Below are 16,809 nucleotides of genomic sequence, written 5' to 3' on the forward strand. Positions count from 1 at the left end.
ACCCTAATGCCTATCATTGATAGACTGGAAAAAGAAAATGTGGCACATATACACCATGAAATAATAAGCAGCCATAAAAAGAATGAGTTCATGTCCTTTGCAGGGACGTGAATGACGCTGGAAACCATTATCCCCAACAAACTAACACGGGAACAGGAAACCAAACACCATATGTTCTCACTCATATGTGGGAGTTGAACAACGAGAACACATGGACACCGGGAACAAAATATCTCACACTGGGGCCTGTTAGGGGGTTGAGATCAAGGGGAGGGAGAAAATTAGGACAAATACCTAATGCATGTGGGGCTTAAAATCTAGATGGCAGGTTGATAGGTGCAGCAAACCACCATGGCATATGTAAAACTACGTAACAAACCTGCACGTTCTGCACATGTATTCCAGAACTTAAAGTAAAACAAACTAACAAAAATACACTAAGGCTGAGGGGGAGTGGGGGTAGGGGCAGGAGTCAGGCGGGGGTGGGTGAGTCCTGGAGTTTTATCCAATCAGTGACACTGATGTGGGAACCGCCCAATCAGGCGCGCAGTTGGAGAGGCGAGGAAAGGAGGGTGTGGCTTCCGGCGTTTGGCGGGTTTTGTCTCTCGCTGGCGCTGGCACAGGAGCTTGGGATCCGTCTCCTCTTTCGCCTCCTGCACCTTGGGAGCCCCGGGCTACTCTCTCACAGCCCCTGTTGCCCTGTGATCTGTAGGTCCTTGGGGACGCATAGTTAAGGTGCCAGGACATCCTGGAAGCTGGGAAATGGTGAGTATGCGGGGTTAAGCATCCCGAGAGGGGAGAGCAGGCTGTGAAACCGGCAGGACCGGCCTCCCCACGGTTAGCTCCGAGTCTCCCGCAGCTTGGCCCTCAGTCCCCTGTGGCTGCAAGATGGCCGCTGGGCCAGCCCCGAGGCACCCACGTCCCGCCCGGCCCATCCGGTCCTGTCCCTGGCAGCGCCCTGCTCTGCGCCCACAGCCATGAGTATTAACCAGATTGTTCAGGGATGCCACGTGGGTCATCAGGGAAAAACCGCGACTGGGTGTTTGCGTGGGAGGAGCTGCGGCCCGTGGGGTCCACAGTCTCTCTTGTTAAAAATTAACGGGAGTCTATGTTAAAAGTTTCATCAGTTTATCTGAACAAACAGTGATTGGTGAAATGGAAAGCACCCAGCCATGATTTCTGATCCACCCCAGGGGCATAAAGGAAAGGCTTTTATAAGATGCATGAGAAAGCAGCCCAAATTCAAGAATTGGTTACAGTTATGTAGTCACCTTATTTGAACTATCCAGATGGAAATGTCCTGGTTACATATTCAGAGGTTAATTGCATGTTTGTCATTGTTTAAACCTGCCTTTTGTTTCAGGCTAAGATAATGGTTTATAGGAAATGTATTTGAGTTAGGTTTTAGATTTTTTTTTTTTTTAACCTATGAACACAGGGCACTAGAGCCACTTTAGTCTAATTTTCTGCTCTTTAATTATGTTAACACTCCAGAGGAGGACTGGTTTTCTCCTGTGTTTTTTTAATGTATGGCAATTGGAACCTCTAATCGACCACCCTGCTTTTCAGCCTAACTCAGGCTTGCAGTAAAATTATCAGTTCCCACTTTCTTTGCTGCATTCTCAAATGCAACACGAGACCAGCTTTCCCTTGCCCATTTACAATGCTATTAGCTATTTGTCCTTTATTACACGTTTCATTAAAGTTTTCTATTATTGCATTTCTTTCTACTTCTCCCTACATTTCTGCCCATATTTGCTTTTTATATTTAGAAGCCTCCCTTTTGGGTGCGTAAATTTATACAGCTATATTCTCTTGAGAAATTAACCTCTATTATTATTGTATGCTAAACTCATTTCATGCTTGTGAGAGACATTGCTAGAAAGTCTATTTTGTCTAATTTAAGCATAACTGCCATTGCAATCCTTTGGTTATTATTTGCATGGAATATCATTTTCTATCCTTTCACTTTTATACTATGCTCTTTATTCATAATTGAGTCTCCTGTACGCAGCATATCACGAGGTTTAAAATACATTTATCCATTCTGTCTGTTTTAGTCTCTTTTGGCTGTTGCAACATAATATCAGAGACTGGTAACTAATAAAAAATAGAATTGTATGAGACTCAGGATTCTGGAGGCTGGGAAGGCAAAACAACATGAAAATGGTATCTGTTGAAGGTCTAGTTGCTGGATAATAACATGGCCAAAGATGTGAGGGAGAGAGAGCTTTCTTTTTTCAATTTATAACAGAACCATTCTTGTTAAAATTAGCCCATTCCCATAATAAGAACATTAATCCATTCATGAGGGCAGAGTGCTTATAGCTTAATTAATTTTTAAAGGTTCCACCTCTTAATGATATCACATTGGCTATTAAATTTTATCCTAAATTTTGGAGATGACATTCAGTCTACAGCAGTATCTGTTTAGTAGATAATTTAATCTTTTTATTTGTAAGGTAGTGAGGTAAGCAGTTACTATTGTAAATTTGTAGTTTTCTGTCCATTTTAAGTTTGCTTCTTTTTTTTCTGGTTCTGTCTTTCCTGTGGTATTGTTAATTTTTGTTGAGACAAAGTTATGCTTTCTTGCTCAGACTGAAGTGCAGTGGCATATCACAGCTCACTGTAGCCTCAATATCCTGGGCTCAAGCAATCCTCCCACCTTAGCCACCCAAGTACCTTGGACTACAGACACGTACCACAACACCCAAGGAGCTTATGATTCTTCCACATTGGCCTCCCAAAGTGTTGGAATTATAAGCAGGAGCCACCGTATCCAATGTGTAATTTTTGTTGTTTGTGTATGCTTTAATTACTTTCTCTTTTTCTTTACTGCGGTTTTTTTTTTTCCTACTGGTTATCATGAGACTTAGGTAAAACATCTTGTATTTTAATAGTCTAGTTTAGGATGATAACAATTTAGAGTATTCTGAATTTCAGTGTGTATTTACCATTTTAGTGACATTTATACTTTAGTATTTTTCATATTGTTAGTTAGCATTTCATCATATCAATGTGAAGATTTCTTCCAGACCATGGCTGGAGAAGGAAAGAAGGTGTGTTTTGCCTGATTCAGGGACTATAGAGAGAACCAAGTTCTGCAGGCCTGTCACTTAAGTCTCAGGTGAGTATGAATTCTCTTGTGTTTTCCGCAGACTGTTGCAGTGGCAGGACCAAGGTCAAATGAGTTATAGCCAAGTCTACAGTAAGATGTGGCAGTACTCTGTTTTGAAGCTGGGACCATGATTGGCAAGCTTGCCACTTGGTCAAGTGCTTACCCTCTAAAGATGTCTCCCTTGGTCTTTGTCTCCAGCTGGGTGTCACAAACTCTGAACTGGATTCCAAGGCTTTCATGAATGCACTTATGTTTGCTGTGGCAGCTGCATTATGTTGTGGGGAATGTGCCTGCAGAACCTCCCATTCTATCTTCTTGCTTATGTTACTGTCCTTTATGTTTCACTTTCTCAAATGAATGTCAAGCTGGTGATTTTTAGATTCAAAAATTCTAAAATAAATTGCTCAAATTTCCACATTATGTAAGCTATTAATAAAATTTCTTGCAGGTGCTACATATTTATTAAAATTTTTGGTTGTAATTTTAAGCTCACTGCAGGCAGAAAGGAATAATTAACATTTATATTCTTTTTTTTAGTCTGTGTCTAAATGATGGTATATTTTAATTCCAGATATTTACTTTATACTTCAGTAATGCTCATCATATTTTGCAAAATTTATGTTGTTCTTTTATTTGGAAATATAAGGCTTTTTTAGCTCCTGAAAGCTACAGTATTGTCATATAATTTTATTATATTTTGTGGTAGGAAGAGCAGCAACATATTGAGAACATAAGAAAATTATCCTGTATTTTTAATGATTATTTATTAAATTCTTCTCATTAGAGCCTAATATTAATGATTGCAATGTATTTTCTGTGTAGTTTTACTGCAATTTATTAAATTCCAATGACTTAAAATGTCTGCTTTTCATGAGTGCACAAAGTTGAATGCTGTAGATACCTAAAGAGTCATTTTTCAGCCGGGTGTGGTGGCTCATGCCTGTATTCCCAGCACTTTGGGAGGCCAAGGCGGGTAGACCACGAGGTCAGGGGATCGAGGCCATCATGACTAACATGGTGAAACCCCGTCTCTACTAAATAGACAAAAAATTAGCCGGGCATAGTGGCAGGCACCTGTATTCCTAGCTACTCGGGAGGCTGAGGCAGGAGAATGGAGTGAACCCAGTGGGCAGAGTTTGCCATGAGCTGAGATCACAACACTGCACTCCAGCCTGGGTGACAGGGCAAGACTCTGTCTCAAAAAAAAAAAAAGTTATTTTTCATTGTAAATCTATGTTGTATTCAGGATTTTATGCGTTAAAATCTCTCTTCTTATTTTCAATTCCGTGTTATTGAGCTTCTTTTCTGGGGGGTTATGTTTTCTCAGATCAGTTAATTGTATTTTTGCTTTTAAAGCTTGATATCATGAGTTGAATGATAATTTTTAGCTCGATACACTTTATCTCAATGTGATGTTTAATGTATGTGTAAATTAGCTGTGTTTGTTGCTTATAGATATATCTGTATGTTTTTCACCTGTGTAAGTATGACATCTTTTTTCGTTGTTTTTTTGTTTTGTTTTGTTTTGTTTCTCTCAGTTTCAGATAGGCTTTTTTTTAAAGAGAATTTTAAAACAGAGTCAAAAGAACAGAAATCAGTTATTTGTCCTCTTGCAGGGCAGGGAGACAACTTCCTTCCCCACAGGTTTGAAGCTATGGCTAAGTGGTGAGTCTTGGGGAGATGCAGAAAGGATCCATCCCAGACACTTGGCTGGACTTAAGTAAGCATAGCCTTTGGGCCACAAGACCTGATGTCTTGGGTCCTGGTCTGGACATAAGTCCCCATCTTCCCAGAAATGTCATCTTTTGTCTGCAACAACTGGCTGGAGAAATATTTCAGAAAGATGTGTGTCTGGAACACCCAAAGGCATACCTTTCCTTTCTCCTTGGCATAGGCCTTGCAGCACTGAGGAAAGACCAGGTTTGCAATGGAGCCTTCAATAGTCTTCATCCCTATGGAGCTCAGGGGCTCATAGGGTGACAGGAGAGGCGACAAAGCTAACTTGGGAAGAGTCTTTGTCCTTTAGCTTCTCCCCCACTGAAACACTATATATTGGGGCCACAGTTCATGGCAAAACACGCATGCTCTTTCTCTCACACCCACATCTCGGGAACCCAACACCTTGATGGCAGGTAGCTCTGAGTATCCTTGGTCTGGCATTCACCCACTGGGCATCTAAGGTGTCCTAAAGCTCTTTTCAATCACTTTTCACTCTTTCCAGGCCTATGTGGATAGGTGTTCCAGCCTTCACTCTTTCAGGCTGATCATAAAGGCACAGTGTGGGAAAATGCCCTACTGCGATGGTCATTGCTGGGAAGCAGGGAAGGCTAAGGGCCCACTGCTGCCCAAGGCTAGTGCAGACATCCTCTGCTCCACTCATCTCCTTAAAGATTGATATCAGGTGCAGCAGCTGCTGTCTGGAATGTTATCAAACCAGGACTGCACAGGCACTGCATTCTCTGGGTGGAAGATGTAAAAAGCAGGCGAGTTGTCCAGGATGAGAGTTTTCCTCAGGTCCCTCCCCAGATGGCTGAGGTCCTTGACATAGCAGTCCTGGTGGAACAAACACGACTCATGGGACAGGCAGCCCCAGACTATCCCACACCATTCCATCACGCCCATCACAGGATCTGCATACTTGTTCAGGCTGGAATGAAGAGAGCAATGAAGAAAACACATTTAAACACTTCCTCCATTCATATCAGGAACTCATCCTTATAAGACCTCATGAGCACATGGATCTGGGGCGTGGTCCCCTCAATCTCTACAGGCACTAGGCAGTCAGCATTGCTGATTGCCTTAAAGGAGCTATGCACAAGGGTTTCTTCCAGGTCAGTGACCATACAGATCGTTCCTTGATTTTTCTCTGTCACCTCTGGGAGCAGGCAGGTTCCTGGGATCTGATAAAACTTTTGCTGGATACCCTGGAGCTGATCCGACACAGCAGTGGTTTTGACTTCCTCCTTTTGTGTGGAGAGCTCAGCGGGGGAACTTGACTGGCCAACATGCTGGGTGCAAGAACAGCAGAAAGGGGACTTTTAAGATGTGACAAACATGAGGCCTCTTCGGAGAGCACTTTGTAAACCAGGCCTTGCTTGGTAAAGACCAGGGCATCTTCCTTCCATGCCTGGGTGATGATGGAGCCTTGTTCCATCTAACAATCCTGAGGGCTGGGCTGGCTGGGTGGGAAGACTGGCGGGCATGCTGGCTGGGCTCAGGGGAATGGGCTGGGGCCTGATTCAGTTCCCGAGAGTCTGACCTCTACAGCTGTTCATTTTCCCTCTCTCCTTTCCATCACTAGCCGGGAAGGGAGGCGGCTTGTAGGGAGGGTAGATGGTCTTGGCAGCGGCTCCCCAGGTTGCCCCCTGCCTTGATTCCCCCAGCGGGAGCTTCAAGATCCTCAGTTTGGGTCTAACATAAAGAATCCTCCAGATACGCATTTTTTTTCAACTTTTATTTTAAGTTCAGGGGTCCATATGTGATAAACTTTTTTTTTTCAACTTTTAAATTTAGGGGTCCATGTGCAGAATATGCAGGTCTCTTACATATATAAATGTGTGCCACTGTGGTTTACTGCACAGATGATCTCATAACCCAGGTACTAAGCCCAGCATCTGCAGCTATTCTTCCTGATGCTCTCCTTCCCCTCCCCCATGCCATGAAACAGGTGTCCAGTGTGTGTTGTTCTTCCTGTTGTGTCCATGTGTTCTCATTGATCTGCTTCGACTAATAAGTTAGAATAGTAATAGGTGGTGTTTGGTTTTCTGTTCCTGCATTAGTTTGCTGGAAGTAATGGCTTCAAACTCCAACCATGTCCCTGAAAGAGACATCACCTCATTACATTTTATGGCTTCATAGTGTTCCATGGGGTGTGTGTACCACATTTTCTTTATCCAGTCTATCATTGATGGGCATGTAGATTGATTACATGACATTGCTATTGTTAATAGTGCTGCAATGAACATATGTATACATGTAATTTTAAAATAGAATTATTTATATTCCTTTGGATGTATACCTAGTAATGGTATTGCTGGGTCAAATGGTATTTCTGCTTCTAGGTCTTTGAGGAATCTCCACACTCTCTTCCCCAATTCTTGAAATAATTTACACTCCCACCAACAGTGTAAAAGTGTTCCCTTTTCTCCACAACCTCGCCATCTTTTTTTTTTTTTTTACTTTTTATTAATAGCCATTATAATTGGTGTGAGATGGTATCTCATTGTGGTTTTGATTTGTATTTATCCAGTTATCAGTGATGTTGAGCTTTTCATGTTTGTTGGGCACATGTATGTCTTCTTTAGAGATATGTCTGTTCATGTTCTTTGACCCCTTTTTAATGGGGTTGTTTTTTTTCTCTTGTAAATTTTGTTAAATTCCTCGTAGATTCTGGATATTAGACATTTGTCAGATGGATAGGTTGCAAAATTTTTCTCCCATTCTCTAGGTTGTCTGCTCTGATGATAGTTTCTTTGGCTCTGCAGAAGCTCTTTAGTTTAATTAGACCCCATTAGTCAATTTTTGCTTTTTTTGCTATTGCTTTTGGCCTTTCTGTCATAAAATCTTTGCTCATGCCTATATCCTTAATGGTATTATCTGGATTTTTTCTTCTAAGGTTTTTATAGTTTTGGGTTGTACATTTAAGTCTTTAATCCATCTTGAGTTAATTTTTGTCTATGGTGTTAGGAAGGGTTCCAATTTTAATTCTCTGCATATGGCTAGCCAGTTCTCCTAGAACCATTTATTGACTAGGGAGACATTTACCTAATTCCTTGTTTTTGTTGACTTTGTCAAAGATCAGGTTGTTGTAGGTTTTTGGCTTTATTTTTAGGTTCTCTATTTTGTTTCATTTGTCTATGTGTCTGTTTCTATACTTGTACCATGCTGTTTTTGTTACTGTACTCTTCTAGTATAGTTTGAAGTTAAGTAGAGTGACACTTCCAGCTTTTTTTTTTTTTTTTTTCTTAAGGTTGGCTTGGCTATTTGGGCTCTTTTTTGCTTCCATATGAATTTTAAAAGTTTTTATTTTTCTAATTCTCTGAAGAATGTCAGTAGTTCAATGGGAATAGCATTGAATCTATAAATTACTTAGGGCAATATACTCATATTCTTGATACTGATTCTTCCACTGCATGAGCATGGAATGTTTCTCCATCTGTTTTGTGTCCACTCTGATTTCTCTCAGCAGTTGTTGGTAGTTCTCCTGGAAGATGTCCTTCACTTTCTTTCTTAGCTGCATTCCTAAGTATTTTTTTCTCTTTGTAGCAAATGTGAATGAAAGTTCATTCATGATTTGTCTCTCTGCTTGCCTGTTGTTTGTGTACGGGAATGCTAGCTAGTTTTGCACATTGATTTTATATCCTGAGATTTTGCTAATGTTGCTTATCACCTTAAGAAGCTTTGGGGCTGAGACGATGAGGTTTTCTAGATATAGGATCTGGTCATCTGCAAACAAAGATAATTTGACTTCCTCTCTTTCTATTAGAATACTCTTTATTTCTCCCTCTGGCCTGATTTTCCTGGCCAAGGCTTCTGATACTATGTTGAATGGGAGTGGTGAGAGACGGCATCCTTTTCTTGTGCCAGTTTCCAGGGGGAATGTTTCCAGCTTTTGCACATTCAGTATGATATTGGCTGTGGGTTTGTTGTATATGGCTCTTATTATTTTGAGGTATGTTTCTTCACTTCCTAGTTTATTGAGAATTTTAAACGTGAAAGAATGCTGAATATTATTGGATGCTTTTTCTGCATTTATTGAGATAATCATGTGGTTTTTTGTATTTAGTTCTCCTTATGTGATGAGTCACATTTATTGATTTGCATATGTTGAACCAACCTTGCATCCTGCCTGGGGACAAAGCCAACTCCATTGTGGTGGATGCACTTTTTAATGTGCTGCTGGATTTGGTTTGCCAGTATTTTATTGAGGATGTTTGCACAGTGTTCATCAAAGACATTGGCATGATGTTTTGTTGTTGTTGTTGTAGTATCTATGTTAGGTTTTGGTATCTGGATGATGCTGGCCTGATAGTATGAGTTAGAGAGAACTTCTTTGTCTTCAATTTTTTTTGGATAGTTTTAGGAGAAAAGGTACCAACTCCTCTTCGTACCTCTGGTCAAATTCAGCTTGCTTGGTAGGCTAGTTATTACTGCCTCAATTTCAGAACACTTTATTGATCTATTCAGGATTCAGTCTTGCAGAGGGTTTATTTTGCAAGGAAATTGTCTATTTCTTCTAGATTTTCTGGTTTATGTGCATACAGGTGTTTATAGTGTTCTCTGACGGTTGTTTGTATTTCCATGGGATCAGTGATGATATCTCCCTTATTATTTCTGTTTGTGTTTGGTTCTCCTTTCTTTTCTTATTTATTTGCCTAGCTAGTGTTCCATCTAGTTTATTAATTTTTTTTCGTAAAAACGGCTCCTGGATTGGTTGACTTTATTTTTGGAAGAGTTTTCAGTGTCTCTGTCTCCTTCGGCTCTACTCTGATCTTGGTTATTTCTTGTTTTCTGCTAGCTTTCTTGTTCATTTTCACTTGGTTTTCTAGTTCTTTTAATCAAGATGTTAGGCTGTTAACTTTAAATCTTTCTAGTTTCTCTCTCTTTTTTTTTTTCTTGTGGCAGAGTCTCACTCTGTCACCCAGGCTGGAGTACAGTGGCATGATTTCCGCTCACTGCAACCTCCACTTCTCAGTTTTAAGTGATTTCTGCTGTCTCAGCCTCCTGAGTAGCTGGGATTACTGATGTGCATCACCAAACCCAACTAACTTTTGTATTTTTTTTGTAGAGGTGGGGTTTTGCTGTTGGCCAGGCTGGTCTTGAACATCTGCCCTTAAGCGATCTGCCTGCCCCAGCCTCCCAAAGTGCTGGAATTACAGGCATGAGCCACCACACCCAGCCCTTTCTAGCTTTTTGATGTAGACATTAGTGCTATAAATTTCCCTCTTTTCTTGGTTTCCAATGATTATTTTATACTATCTTGGTGAGTAGTGAGGGAAATAATCTTAAATTCACAATCAACATATAGTTTAAATCCATATCATTGTGTGAGAAGAACCCTTTGTTATTTGAAGGTGATGTTTGAAAGATTTTCTAACTGTGCCTTTTAGTTAGTCTTAAATTTCTAATTGTAGTTAAAAACATGCCATTGTCATTTCTAACATTTTAAGTATATGGTTTAGAAGTGGTAAGTATAGTTTTATTGTTTTGCAATAGGTTTTAGATAATTTTTGTCTTACAAAAGTCAAAGTGAATACTCATTACTTGTGAAAGAAGTTAGTTAGCTTGCCTTAGGTAGATAGCAAGAGAAGAGTCCCTGGAAAGTCCCTGGTCAGTGCCTCATCCCTGCATAACATATAAAGAAGCCTGGAAAAAATCAAGCTGCAGACACTAACAAGGGAACTAGCACATGGTGTTGTGCTTGGAGACATGCCAGTGGCTGCACAGATAGAAAAACCTCTGGCCCATTTGGAAAAAAATTTGTACAAAACTCCAGCTTACTCAGATAAAGGAACAAGAACGACCTAGCATAGAAATGCCTTTGTTTGGCCAGGCACGGTGGATCATGCCTGTAATCCCAGCAATTTGGGAGGTAGAGGTGGGCGGATCACCTGAGGTCGGGAGTTCGAGACCAGCATGACCAAGGCGGACAAACCTTGTCTTTTCTAAAAATACAAAATTAGCCGGGCATGGTGCTGCATGCCTGTAATCCCAGCTACTTGGGAGGCTGAGGCAGGAGAATTGCTTGAACCCAGGAAACGGAGGTTGCTGTGAGCCGAGATCGCACCATTGCACTCCAGCCTGGGCAAAAAGAGCAAAACTGCAACTCAAAAAAAAAAAAAAAAAAAGAAAGTACATCTCAAAGAAAAAAAAAAAAAGAAAGACAAGAAAAAGAAAAAAAGAAATGCCTTTGTCTTTGTGCAGTCAGTGGGCTCCCAGGAAAAAGTTTCTTCTCTTTTTGTGGGCATGGGCACAGTGGGCTCGGGTACGTTCCTGTCGATGCTCTCCTTTGTTTGGACTGTGTAAGTCTGACCTGTATGAATAATTACTTCAGTCCCTGATTGCTCCCACGCCAAGCTTTCACCTTAGCTTCTGATAAGTCCTGGGCCAAGCTAAGCAGCTTCTGTCAATCATCCCTTCAGCTCCTTATTGTTCCCGGGCCAAAGTCCTGGGCCAAGTTGAGCCACACGTTTTTCAAGACAGCCTGTGAACTAGGCACATTCCCTTCCTTTCCCAATCCATAAAAACCCTGGACCCCAGCGTCGCAGAGGGCACCCCTTTCAGACACCTATCTCTGCTGGCAAAGAGCTTTCTTCTCTTGCTTATCAAACTTTCACTCCAACCTCACCTTTGTGTTCATGCTCCTTAATCTCCTTAGAGGTAGAACAAAGAACTCTGGGTGTTATCTCAGACTACGAGGGACTGTTACATCTTGGTGCACTGCTGAGACTACAACACTTGGTTTCTTTGAGTTTGACTAAATATTTTACGTTAAGTATAATTATACAGTTTTCCTTTTGACTGTCTTATTTTACTTAACAGAATGTTTTCAAGATTTGTCTTATTGTAGTACTTTTCAAGATTTCCTTATTTTTAAGGCTGAATGCTATCCCATTGAATATACAAGCCCTGTTTTTTGAATCTACTCATCCTTAAAGGTACATTTGCTTCGAGGTAGCATGTTTGTGAGTAATACTACAATGTACATAAATGTGCATATATCTATTCCATGTTCTGCTTTGCCTGTTTGGGATTTTTTCATACACTGATTCAGTTGTATGTGTATTCCCTTGCTTTTGTTGTCTGATCCGTTGATGTTACATCCCCCAAATTATTGCTGAGACCAATTGTCATGAAGCTTCACCCTTCTCTATTCGGCCAGGAATTTTACAGCTATAGGTTTTACATTGTAATCTTCATTCATTTTTAAAAATTGACACATGTAGTTGTGCATATTTTGGGGAAATAATTATATATATATGTTGTATAACAATAAAAATCAGAGTACTTAGTATATTTGTTGCCTCATGCATGTTTTATTTTTGTGGTGAGAATATTCAAAAACTTCTTCTCTAGCTATTTTATCTTTATGTATTAATTTTTTTTAGAAACAGGATCTTGCCCTAACACCCAGACTGGAGTGCAGTGGTGCAATCTTAGCTCACTGTAACCTCAAACAATCTTCTAACCTTAGTTTCCCAATTAGCAGAGACTACAGGAAGCTGCCACTATGCCTGGCTAATGTTTTAATTTTTCATAGAGACGGGGTCGCACTATGTTGTCCAGGCTAATCTTGAACTTCTGGCTTCAAGTAATTCTCCTGCCTCAGTCTCCCAAAATGTATGGATTGCAAGAATGTGCCAACACAACTGGTCTCTTTTAGCTATTTTGTAATATGAGATAACTTTTCATTAATTATTTTTATCCTACTGTGTAATAAAAAACAAAAACTTATTTCTCCTATCTAATCATAACACAATACTTGTGAAGCAGACTTTTCCCATCCTCCCGCTTCAGTCTCTGGTAACCCCTGTTGTACTCTTTGCTTATATCAACCCTTTTTTTCAGGTTCCTCAAATGAGTGAGATAATAAGATCATAAAGTGTTTTTCTATGTGGCTTATTTTACTTAACATGGTATGCTCAAGGTTCATCCATGCTCTTTTAACTGACAGAATTTTATCCTTTCTTATGGCTGAATAGGATTTCACTGTGTATATATAGTACATTTTCCTTATCCATTTATCTGTTGCTGTACATTTGAATTGATTCCATATGTAAGCTATTATAAATAGTTCCGTAATGAACATGGGAATGCAAATATCTTTTTGACAAAGTGATATCCTTTTTTTTTTGGATATACACCCAGAAGTAAAATTGCGGGATCATATAATAGATATATTTTTAATTTCTTTCAGAAACCTCCATACTATTTTCTATAATGGCCATACTAATTTACAAGTCCACCAACAAGGTATACATTCACTCTTTTTTATATCCTCATTAGTACTTGTTTTATTTTTTATTTATTTATTTATTTACTTTTACTATAGCCATTCCAATGGGAATGAGGTGGTACCTCATTGTGGCTTGGATTTGCATTTCCTTGGTGATTACTAATGTAGAACATCTTTTTATGTTCCAGTTAGCCATTTTTGTATGTCTTTTTGACAAACATCTGTTAAGGTCTTTTGCATTTTTTAAATTAGATTATAAGTGTATTTCATTTTGAGATTTTAAAGTTTCTTATATATTCTGAATATTAACCTTTTGTCACATGTATAGCCTGAAAACATTTTCTTTCATCGCCTAAGCTGTCTCTTCAATCTTTTAGTTGTTTTTTAATATGAAAAAGCATTTTAGTTTGACATAATGTTGTTTGCTTATTCTTGATTTTGTTGCCTATGTTTTGAAATCTTATTTAAATATTCCTTTCACTGTCCAATGTTATAAAGCATTTTTAAATGTTTTTCTCTAATAGTTTCATAATTGATGGCATTACATTTAAGTCTTTAGTTTTAGTTGATTTTCAAATATGGCAAGGCACAAGGGTCTAGTATTATTTTTCTGAATGTAAATATTTAAATGGCCCTGCACCATTTATTGAAGATATTAGCTCTTCTCTAAAGTGTGTTCTTGGCAATTTTGTTGACAATCAGTTGGCTTTAGGTGCATAAATTAACTTCTGGGCTTATTGGGCACATTAGTCTATGAGTTTGTTTTCATGCCAGTACAGTGCTGTTTTGGTTACTGTAGCTTTATAGGAAGTTTTTAAGTTTGATAAAGTGATGCCTTTAGCTTTGCTTATTTTGCTCAATGTTGCTTTGTTTATTCAGAGTTTTTTGTGGATCCATATAAATTTAAAATATTTTTTATTTCTGTGAAAAAATGTCATTGGTATTTTGATAAAAATCACATTAAGTCTGTAGATCACTTTGGGTAGCTATATTAACAGTATTCTTCCAGTGTATAAACACAATATTTTTTCCTTTATTCAATTGTATTTTATATTTTTTATCCATGTTTTGTCGTTTTCAGAGTAGAGAGCTTTTACCTTTTTAGTTTTTTTTTGCTAGGTGTATTAGTCGAGCTTCCCTAGAGAGATCATGAGATCCCACAATAGGTTGTCTGCAAGTTTGAGGAGCAAGGAGAGGCGGTCCACGTCCCAAAGCTGAAGAACGTGGAGTCTGGAGTTTGACGGCTGGAAGCGTCCAGCACAGGAGAAAGATGTAGGCTGGGAGCTTAGGCCAGTCTCTGTTTTTCACGCTTTTCTGCCTGCTTTATATTCACTGGCAGCTGATTAGAAGGTGCTCACCCGATTAAGAGTGGATCTCCCTTTCCCAGCCCACTGACTCAAATGTTAATCTCGTTCGTCAACACTCTCACAGACACACCCAGGTTGAATGCTTTCTGTCCTCCAATCCAATCAATTTGACACCCGTTTTAGCCATCACATTAAGTATTTTCATTTTTGTAGCTTTTGCTTATGCAGAAGAAGAATTGGATGAAACTCAGCATTCATTATGATGAAAACTCTCAACAAGTTAGGAATAGAAGATATGTGTCTTAACACAATAAAGGCCATTTATGACAAATCAATGCTATCATTATACTGAATAAGGAAAGGCTGAAAGCTTTCTCTCTGAGATCTGGAACAAGACATATCATCCAAACTTTCAGGCCTCTTATTCAAAATAGTACTGGAAGTCCTAGCCAAGGAAATTAGGCAAGAGGAAGAAATAAAAGTCATTCTAATTGGAAAGGATGAAGTCAAATGGTCTCTCATTGTGGACAAAATAATCTTATATGTGAAAAACTCTAAACATTACACCAAAAACTATTAGACGTACTAAACAAATTCAGTAAAATTGCAGAAAATCAACAAATTAGTAGCTTTCTGTATGATGATAGCAAACTGTCTGAAAAATAAAATTTTAAATTCCATTTTAATAGCTACCAAAATTAGTTATTTTGAGTTTATTTCTTTATTTGAGGTGGAGACTTTCTCTATCACCAGGCTGGAGCGCAGTGGCGTGATCTTGGCTCACTGAAACTCTTGCCTCCAGGGTTCCAGAGATTCTCCTGCATCAGCCACCTGAGTGTCTGGAACTACAGGCGTGTGCCACCACCGCCAACTAATTTTTCTTTGTATTTTTAGTAGAGACGTGGTTTCCCCATGTTGGCCAGGATGGTCTTGATATCCTGACCTTGTGATTCACTTGTCTCAGCCTCCCAAAGTGCTGGGATTACAGGTGTAAGCCACTGCACCTGGCCTTGAGTTTATGTTTTTATCTGGTGCAAGGTAAGGTCTAACTGTGTTATTTTTTGCTTGTAAATTTTTATTATTCCCAATACTGTTTGTTGAAGAGACTGTTCTTTCCTTATTGTGAATTCTTGTAACACATCTTAAAAATATGTTTACTATACCCATGAGGACTTATGTCTGGACTCTCTCATCTGTTTCATCATTCATTTGTCTTTATGTCAGTATCAAACTGTTTTGATTACTATATGTTTGTAGTATGTTTTGAAATTAGAAAGTATGATGCCTCTGTCTTTATATTTTTTTCCCTATATTTTTTGGCTGTTTGTGATCACTTGAAATTCCATAAAAATTGTAGAACATTTTAAAACTTCCACAAAAATTTTCTTTCATATTTTGATAGAAAGTATATTGAATCAGCTGAGGGTCATGGCTCATGCCTGTAATGCCAGCACTTTGGGAGGCTGAGGAAGGTGGATCACCTGAGGTCAGGAGTTCAAGACGAGCCATGGAGAAACCCCATCTCTACTAAAAATACAAAATTAGCCAGGTGTGGTGGCACATGCCTGTAATCCCAGCTACTCAGGAGGCTGAGGCAGGAGAACTGCTTGAACCCAGGAGGTGGAGGTTACAGTGAACTGAGATCACACCATTACACTCCACCCTGGGCAACAAGAGCAAAACTCCGTCTCAAAATAAAAAGACAGAAAAGAAAAGAAAGAACATTGAATCCGTAGACCACTTTCGGTAGTAGTGACATGTTAACAATATTAAGTCTATAACCTCTTGAACAAGAGTGTGTTTGAGAATTTGTTGTTTAATTTTTACTTATTCTTTGACATGCTAGTGTTTTTAACTTCTTGTTTTATTGTATCATAGTTAGCAATAATTTGTGTAATTCCATCTGCTTAAATTTGCTAAGATGTGCTTTTAACTTAACAGGTGGTCTATCTGGAATATTGTGGCATGTGTGATTAAAAGCATTGCGTATTCTACTGTTCAGTGGAGAGATATAAATGTGATTGTTAGGTCTAATTGTTCTATTGTGTTGTTGAAATCCTCTGTTTACTTATTCATCTTATGTTTGTTTTTTAATTTACGTTACTAAAAGTCAGATATAAAAGTCATCTACTGTTATCATGTGCTGGCTACTTCATGTTTCAATTCTGTAAAATGTTGCTTCATATTTTGGGAACTGTGATGTAAGGCACATACGTTACTGTTGCTTTTATTGTTGTATGTTGTTTTATTGTTGCTTTTATTGATGTATGTTGTTTTATTGTTGTTGCTTTTATTGTTGTTTTTATTGTCCTTTTTTTCTTCTCTCTTGAGGAAGTTTTTGATATAATATATATTCAGTCTACCATGACAGTATTTGATTTTGCATTTAATTTTTTTTTATTCTTTCATGTACAGGTTATACTTGTTCC

General features: G+C 38.9%; 1 long non-coding RNA gene and 1 pseudogene across 7 annotated transcripts in view; one reads left to right on the forward strand and one right to left on the reverse strand.

Moving 5' to 3' along the window:
• Nucleotides 1-442: 442 nt before the first annotated feature.
• The window catches only part of LOC134728783 (uncharacterized), a 37,773-nt gene continuing 21,406 nt past the window's right edge, over nucleotides 443-16,809 (forward strand). For 2 of the 7 annotated variants that reach the window (XR_010109586.1, XR_010109588.1), the window contains exons 1-2: nucleotides 443-765; nucleotides 3,025-3,127. This is a non-coding gene — a long non-coding RNA (uncharacterized LOC134728783). Of the gene's footprint in view, nucleotides 766-3,024; nucleotides 3,128-3,316; nucleotides 3,441-13,034; nucleotides 13,091-16,809 lie in introns of those variants that run through there. The other 5 variants (XR_010109592.1, XR_010109590.1, XR_010109587.1 and 2 more) reach the window with 5 other exon arrangements.
• On the reverse strand, nucleotides 5,411-6,854 carry LOC134728782 (carboxy-terminal domain RNA polymerase II polypeptide A small phosphatase 2-like; annotated as a pseudogene).

This window comes from Pan paniscus, chromosome 14 (genome assembly GCF_029289425.2).
Source record: "Pan paniscus chromosome 14, NHGRI_mPanPan1-v2.0_pri, whole genome shotgun sequence".
Lineage (NCBI taxonomy): Eukaryota > Metazoa > Chordata > Mammalia > Primates > Hominidae > Pan > Pan paniscus.